Source organism: Euprymna scolopes, chromosome 4 (assembly GCF_053919585.1).
Source record: "Euprymna scolopes isolate OS-2025 chromosome 4, ASM5391958v1, whole genome shotgun sequence".
NCBI lineage: Eukaryota > Metazoa > Mollusca > Cephalopoda > Sepiida > Sepiolidae > Euprymna > Euprymna scolopes.
In genome coordinates, this window is record NC_136485.1 from 156,412,226 (window position 1) to 156,421,547 (window position 9,322).

Below are 9,322 nucleotides of genomic sequence, written 5' to 3' on the forward strand. Positions count from 1 at the left end.
CAGTGAGAGAAGAGTATAAAATCATAGCACTCCTTCTGAAGCCAAGCTTGGGTCTCTTTGGATTTGTGGACCGGTACCGAGTTCTACTGTCACACCCAGAGTCTGCTAGCAGCCACCTGATTGCACCAGGGGATCACCACACTCTTCAGCACATCCAGGTACACTTTGGTGTTGACTTTCAAGCCATTTAAAGGTGTGAGTTGCATGATGTGGCCCTCACTTGAAACCACGCCAAAGACCATAATCGTGGTCAGAAACTTTGTTTTAATCATCTTGCGCACGTCATTCTTATAAGTGTCAATCTAGTGATTCATTTTGAGGGTGCTGACAATGGTCCTGTTGTCATAACTTGGATCGGTAGAGAGCATGAGTTGTACAGCTGCACATCTTTGATCTCACAAACGGAAATGGAATTATGTCGTCTTTTTTAGGGCGACAATTTTATTGTTCTATCCTGTATAAAAATTTTCCCCATTGATTGTACACATAAGAACGATGGGATATAAAAATATAAGAATTAAAAGATGGAACCACAAAAATTGCTCAAACTCGTTTCAGTTGCCAAATGTCAAAACCGCGAACCATTAATTGACAAGAATAAAGCACTTTGCAAAAAATAGATTTTTATAAAATCAAACTCGACTATAAATTCAAGGAAATAACTACTGTAAATATCCTAATAGGCTTACTAATATAGACTCGGTTACTTTTTTTCGTCCAAAAAGATTTTGAAAAAATATTGTGAAAGATAAAAATATGCAAGTCTAATGTAAACAAGTTCTTGTTGGACAGTCCTCTTAAATACCGTATATACTTACACAATTATTTAAGAGGACTGTCCAACAAGAACTTGTTTACAAGTCGATATTTTTTCACTTTTTAGTTCTGTTTTTCCTTTTGTATTTTTTTTCTTTTTCTTTTCTGTTTTACTCACCCCGAATCTTCTCAATCGTCAATAAAAAGTAAAAAAAAAAAAGAAAACAGAAAAAAGAACAAAAAAGAACAAAAACAAAAGGAAAACAGAAAAAAGCGAAAAGAAAAGATCCACTTATGCACAAGTATCTACGATAATCAAGTTGTACTCAACTTACACCGTTGACAGTTACTACACTACCACCATTCGTTAATCCTTAATACCGAGCAGCTTTGATTATTGCCCACCTGTGGAACTCTCTTCCGTTTGCCTGCTTTCCAGCTGACTATAGTATGGTCATCTTCAAGTCCAATGTAAACAAGTTCTTGATAGGCCGTTCCCCTTAAGTAATCCAATTTACCAATTTTCCACTACTAACAATTACTACGTCATTGTCCCATTGACCACTGTACACTTATTAACTCTTATCCTCGAGTGGTCTCTGGGCCTTGATAATGTGGTAACTCCTTTGTAAAAAAAAAAATAAGTGATAGCTAGGGCTATGACAACTGCATATTCTTAGCATTGTTTTGACTCTCGAGTATATATCCGACATAGTTAGACACAGTTAATCAACTGAGAACCACATTACTCTATATAAAAGCATATAAGATATTAAAGGATACACACTCGAGAGTCAAAACAATGAAAAGAATATGCTGTTGTCCTAGTCCTAGTGATAACTCTCTTGTAAAAAAATATCATAATATATCAGGAAGATATATATGTGTTGGAGTGTTCAATAAAAAAAAATTGATATCCAAATTGAAGCAAAATTTGAATGAGATAAATGAAACGGGCATGGAGATAAACGAGAACAAATGTGAATGATACTGTGATATCAAATTTCACATATCAAATATCCAAAGACAATCTTTCTTTGAAACATGAACAACATCAAGGTGTTTATCATATCCTTCATGGCATGATAAATAAGATAAAACACTGCTACCGGTGAAAAAAATAATAATCTTCCTGAATATAACAAAGAATTATAACAGAATCACCAGAGTGATCTTGTGTTCTTGTAATCTTCTCTTTAACAGCACCAAATTAATGTCTGGAAGAGAAGATGTGCAGGAATTAGTTTTATAGTATACTCGTCTAAACAAGAAAATAATTGAACATATATAAGCTGACTTCAATAAGTTTCCAGACTTTTCTCATATGAGCACTTTTATTGATAGTACACACATGAAACTCTAGTCCCCATTCGAAGTAATCTCCTTCAGCTGCAATGCACATTGTACCGTTCCAACAACTTCTGGATGGTTCCATGGAAGTCCTCTTGTGTGAGCGTGTCAATAACCCTCGTCATACCATCTTTCATCCCCTCAATTATCACATAACGACATCACCCAAGGATTTATTTAAACTTAGAGAATAACCAAAAGTCACAGGGTCCACGATCTTAACTATAGGGAGGACAAGGAACTGTCTTGATGTCTTCCTTTGTTAAATAGTCTGTGATCTCTGAGCACCCTTGGGACAAACCTTGTGCAAATCTTCTGCATCTTCAATTCCGTGTGCATAATTATGTTACAGTTCCCACAATGACATCAAACTGTGACTTATTGTCTTTATAGACACACGATGGTCCTTATCCATAAAATTCTTTATTTGGCTAATCAACTCTGGTGTTCTGACTTCCTTACTCCTGCCACACCTCTCATCATTCTTCACAGACTCCCTACCTTCCTTGCATCTCTTATGCCACTCAAAAACGGATGCTTGATTCATGGCCCCAAAACAGTCTAAAGCATTCCATAATTTTCTGTGGCATTTTTCCAAGTTTAAAACAGAATTTTATTGCATATCGCTATTTTAAAATGTCCTCACGCCTAGATTGCATTTTTTTAAATTCATTAGCTGTGACAATCAGAATTTAATAGGGTGCATTCCAATTCCTGCTGTAGTTGTTCATTTGAACCTGAAATCATAAAAATTTGTCAGTCATCCCATAAGAGGTGTAGCAATAACATATTGAATTTTCAAGAGTCTACAACAATTTTAAATGCCTGAACAAAAAAAAGTCTTCAAACTTATTGAAGGAACCTCGTACCATATTTCAAATGATTGTATTTGATCAAATTCATCTTTAATACAGAAAATATCAAATATATCTTTATAGCCTTTACTTTGAGTATTTACTAAAATAAACAAGAAAATAATTGAGCATACTTCACATATAAATAGCATTAGGAGTCAACGATGAAACCCAATCAATTACAAAACATATATAAGGCAAATATAAGGCAAATATAAGGCATATATAAGGCAAATATAAGGCAAATATAAGGCATATATAAGGCATATATAAGGCAAATATAAGGCATATATGGCATATATAAGGCAAATATAAGGCATATATAAGGCATATATAAGGCAAATATAAGGCAAATATAAGGCATATATAAGGCATATATAAGGCAAATATAAGGCATATATTATAATATTATTATATTATATATAATTAATAAAGAAATAGAACAAGTGAAGCATGAATGGTTCCCCATGAGTGCACAGTGAACGAGACATAAAAAAATGACTAAGTTCAGCATTCCACCCCCCAATTAGCAACAAAAGTCATCAAGAGGCATCAAATCCTGGTGAAAATGAACAAACGGTGCAGTTTTCGTCCTAAACATATGCAAATTTGAGTTCTGCACCATGCAAAAAAACAAATGACCAAGTCCATCATTCGACCTCCCCCCCCCATTTACCCCCAAAGTTCCCAAGGCCTTAACATATTTAAATTTGAGTTCAGCACCATGTAAAACTGCTAAATAGACATACACAGAAAATTTTGGACAAATATGGTAAAAATATGGAGTATTTTTATTAGCTCTAAAACAGCCTCTGGGGTACACCCAAAAGTTATCGTGAAGTATAGACAAACAAAATTATATAGAAATCAGTTAATTACAGCTTTCAGAAAGTTTTATAAAAATACAAGGCATCCATTTGTTTTTTAATAAGTACAAAAATGTCAATTTTAGCCATTTTAACCCAAAAGGCACCCTTAGTGAGGAAATCGGAGCTTTCCGGGAAAATCCGTTCTGTCACTTTTTTACTCATATCATGTTTAATGTTTGTGCAAAATTTCAAAAAAATTCCAAGGTGTAGTTATTGAGAAAAGTGCGGACAAACGAACGGACGAAGGGACGATCAGACAAGGGTGAATTTACAGGTCAACCATCCTTTTGAACAATAATGTTTTTAAAATATTTAATGATCCAGAAAAACGCTGTACATTTTATTCGTTTTGGGTTGCTACTAATTAGGTCTTGTCTTTAGCATATGCATATAAAATATTATCTGGTGGGAATGATATTTTGTAAAATACATGTCAATAAATTTATGGATCAATATTTATGTAAAATTTCGATGTCAATGCAACTTCCATGCATGTGAAGATATAAATTATGTGGAAGCGTTTTCTTTTTGGCAAAACATCTGTTACAATGTATTAAGTTTGTCACAACTAAAAAAAAAAATCCGGATAACTAAGTAGAAACGAACTCAAATAACAAATTTTTAAGAAAAATGTACAAATAATATTTTAAACAAAACGATTGACAGCCATAGGCTTTTAAAAAGTTTAGGAAAACCTCAGTTAGAAGACTCTGCAAAGGAATCAGGAAAGTATTGAGGGAGAGAATTGTACTTCTTACCTTGTTCCGATTTAATAAACAGCATATCAGCAACTGATCCATTCTGCACTTATCTATTCCATACACTTGAAATTACTTGATATAAATAACAACAAATGTTGCATGATAAGGGCTGTCCCCTTTTCATGTAAGTATAAAAATAGAGAGATTTAGTTAAAATGAAAATGAAATAGCAATAGACGAAATTCGAACCTCGTAATTTAGGTTTAGAAATAGATTACGTGTGAGAATTAGAAAAAGGAATGTAAAGCAAACGATTGTTTAGAATAGAGATAAAATATTTCAAGAAAAGAATGTGCACTGTCAAGTTTGTTATGAAAATTTAATTGAAAGAATGCAGCTATAAGATAATGTTTTTAACATATTGGAAAATAGTTTACTGAGTATAGGTTAAAATTCCTTTTGTAAAAAAAAAGAAAAAGTTTTAGACACGCATGTCCAGAACACGTGAAAGAAGGCACATGTTTTAACATGTGTATGACGTCATGGAAAATAGAAAGTTCTAGAAATAGACAGAAAAACTTTAGAATTGGACAGAGAGAAGCAGAGTGAGAAACTAAGAGAGCGTCTGAGGATTCGAACGTCTAGAAGCGAGACGATCACTTTGAAACTTAGAATGAAGCTTTGAATTTTTGATGATGAAAACCACGGCCGGTCGTGAGAAGAAATAAACCATCATGTGTATTTATAAAACGTCGTCTTGTGTTGTGATTCTACAAAAAGGTAAATTGAATTGTTATTATATGTCTATATGTCTGTGTTATAAAATGTCATGACATACACATCTCATATCTACAATGTGAACTCTACATCTCATATCTACACTAAGACTGTCTGAACACTGTCTCCTCACTTTAAGAGCTTCTCATATCCTTCTTCAACACATCTAAGAATGAACAGTTTTAATATATATGAATCGCTTCATAACAGAAACAACAACATTCTTCATAACACGAACACGGAATGAACAATCTTTCTCACAACATCTCTCTCTAGAACTCTTACGACACATCTCTCTTCTATGACTGCGCTTATAATAAGACTCTCTCAATAATAAAATATAACACAAACATATTCATTTCTAAAACCCAAGTGAAGTCCCCCGTCTAATAAATCAAAACTAACGAAACAAAATATTGCAAACAGCAGCCAATAATATGAACGAGACCTGATGGAGTATGTAAGTACATCCATTGGACCATCTGTAAAAAATTAAACATCCAATGTAGCAGCAAATCCTGGGAACATCAGCCTGAAAGAATAGCTGGAAATGACTTATATATGATACGACCATGTAATCCCTACAGCCACCTACCTTGAAAATGCTGCTGTGAAACCTGACATAATTATATGAAATAAGTCAGAGAGAGTTGTAACTTTGGTTGAAGTGAGTGTGCCTAATGATTTAGGTCTGAACAGAGCTGGAAGAGAGAAACAGACCAAATACTAAGGTCTCATGTATCATATGAAAAGAAACCGGAATCTTAGAGAGATATCAATCATACCAGTTATTTTAGGTGCTACAGGGCTTATGAAGAAGAACCTGAAGTCCTACCTAACTAATATTCCTGGTGAACCAAGTGCAAAAGAGATCCAGACAATTGCACTTTAGGGAACAACGAGGATACTAAAAAGAGCTCTCGGTTGGTTTCAATAAAAAGCAGGGCAATGTTGGCAGCTGGTTTGGCTGCCCCATACCCAACGTTACAATTTTCAAAGGAAGAAACTTTTCAAAAAAGTAATAAAATCATAATAAAGAATCCGAAGCATTGCCATAAAAAATATATGCGACAAGGTAATAGTTAGAATATCATTTAAGAAATAAAAAGAAAAGCAAATTGTCTATTATTTTTAAGTTTCTCTTTTTGATGTAAAGCATTCCAAACACATCTCATCAATTCAAATAGTCTAAGGTTCAAACAACAGCTGTTGTAATAAAACATTTGTTTCTTTGTAAGAAATTGATGATTTGAGAAAAATAAGTATAAGAATGAACTTTCGGTACATTGTTCTCCATAAAACTACGTTTTCAGCGACACCAAATATAGGTTGGTACACATTTCTTTCTGGTTAATACTATACTGATAGACTAATTAAGACACGATTTCGTATTAAGCAAAATAGTAGAGGGAATAGCAATATGTATATGGAGCATTACTTATTGGTAGAGAGACCCTCCAAAGAAACAAGACAAACAAATCAGACACAAGGGCATAATATACAATATTATAATAGTGACTCCATTGAAGCATAGCACTAGCACAAAGATTGGTCATCTCGGTCGAATTTGTGTAGGAAAGATCCGTAGTCGTTTTCGTCAATGTTTTTTTTTATTTTTGCAAGTACTTTCAACTGATTTTCTTCAGTCGTCTTCAGAAAGTTTTTGATTACTGTTACGTTTCAAATCTGAATGCTTTTATATGCTTCAGTTCAAATTACATTTAAATTACTTGAAATAGTGAAGCGTCTCGTGTGTAAAAAATACGTTTTAACGTGTTAAGAATGTGGCTAAAATAAACGTGCAATGGTTTTAAAAGTGTGATTAACAAAATGGTATGGAATTTACAGTTTTTTTAAATTTACAAATTTAAATTAAAACATATATATAAATATACATATATGCACACACATACACACACGCATACACACACAAACATATATTGTTAATTTCTAGCTGTTTAACTCTTATATACAGTGCTTTGGGCCGAGATCACAGTGTAGTATCTGTTCTTCAGATGCTGCACTCCAATTTCTTGTTCTCTGTCAGTGGAGGAGAAGTCATTCACGACTGAGACAATTTTTAATTTTTGTTCCTTTTCTCCACGTTAAAAAACGACCCTGGGGTCTAACTCTGTTCCATGGGGAGGCATTGTAAATAGGAACTCTTATATACAGCACTTCCAGTATTTTTAGTCTTTTTACGTTTGGATCCATATAAATGATTTTCGTATTTTCAAGTAGGATTTTTCTAAATTGGGAATATGAGCTGCCATGTTTTTTTTTACACATGAATCACCACTTATCAAGACCCGGAGACCACTCGAGGATAAGGAATAATTGGTATACATTAGTCAATGTGATTATAAGGTAGTAAACATAAGTAGTGGGAATTTTGTAAATTGGATTACTTAGGAGGACAGTTCATCATGAACTTGTTTACATTGGACTTGAAGACAATCAGATTGTAGTCAGCTGGAAAGCAGGCAATCGGAAGGGAGTTCCACAGGCATGCAGTTCTAAGAAAAAAGCTTTGTTCATGGAATCTGCATTTAGGTTTAGGCACAGATAAAGAGTGGGGGGGGAATTATTGATAGTGGTTTTGGCTAGACAAGTGTTTTTCGTGAAAGTTTGGCGAGGGGGGACCATAGATTGAAGCTCAACTGAGCATTTGCCATGAAAATAACGATAAAGCAGAGACAGGCTCGCAACGTCTTTTCTGTGGGAAAGAGGTTGCAGGGAAGAGATAAGGGCATCCCCAACTAAGTGTTGTTTTAGGTGCTGGCAAATTGAGCTTTATCTGAAAGGTTAATCGTCGGGTTAATGTGTTGGTCGTCTGTCCAATGTAGCTATGGGTGTTTCTATTGTTGGAGATGCATTTTCCCAAGGGCATTTGAATTGGTAGACTACATTGTTTTTGTTTTTTTATTACATTTTCACCCCAAACAAGGCAAATTGCCACTTTGGTGTAGGGGACTACTATCAGGGGCAACAACTACTGGGGTACTATGTAGGGATTTGGGCAGCAAGATGTCGGTTCACGTTACACTTGAACTTCTGCACGTCAGTACTGTTTGGGAAGCAGGGGCCTGGAATGGAATTCCAAAGTCTAGTGGTTCTGAGGAAGAAACTACTGGATTAGAAAGATCTTTTACATCTAGGGATCTCTAAAGTGTGGGGGTGGGATTTAGCTGCTTGTCGGGTTTGTCGAGGGTGCTCACGTCGTGGGGGCACAAGTGATTGCAGTTCGTCAGAGCATTCACCATTAAAATACTTGTAGAATAGGCAGAGGGATGCAACATTTCGTCGATGGGACAGAGGCTGAAGCTAAGATGCCAGTTCAGGGCCTATCAGGTTTGTGACTCTCTTTTGAACCTTGTCAAGGAGCGGTAGACTAGTAACAGATGCACCAGCCCAGATGTGACAGCAATACTCCATACATGGGCGAATGGTGGCCTTATAGAGGTACAGGATACTTTCGGGTGTTAGTAGTTGTCTAGCACGGTAGAGAGAGCCCACCTTTTTTGCAGCGGCCCTGGCAATGCCTTCAATGTAATTGTTCCAACTCATGTTTCCTGTGAACGTTAGGCCAAGGAGTTTGAAAGATGCACTCTCAGATAAAGAGTCGTTGGCCATTGCTATAGGTGGTAGAGAGGGTTTCTTGTAATTATTGAATGAAACTAGTTTAGTCTTGGCGGCATTGAATGTGACCAACCATTTTTGTCCCCATTCCACTACAGTTACCTCGACTGATTTTGCTGTTCGAGAAGTGTTGTGTTTAATTATAAGGTTAGCCGTTATTAATTTCTTGTAGTATATTATACATCTGATCTTATTATTATTGATTGGGGATATATATCGATGTATTATATTCCCTAGTACCTTTTCAGCTGATTTAAAGTTGTGCTGAAGCAGATTGCGATAGAATATATTGATGGGAAGGGGATTGTTAACTTGAAATGTTTGGTCTAACTGTTAGTTTAATTTGTTTATTGACTAAAAGATTGGGGAATTGGTT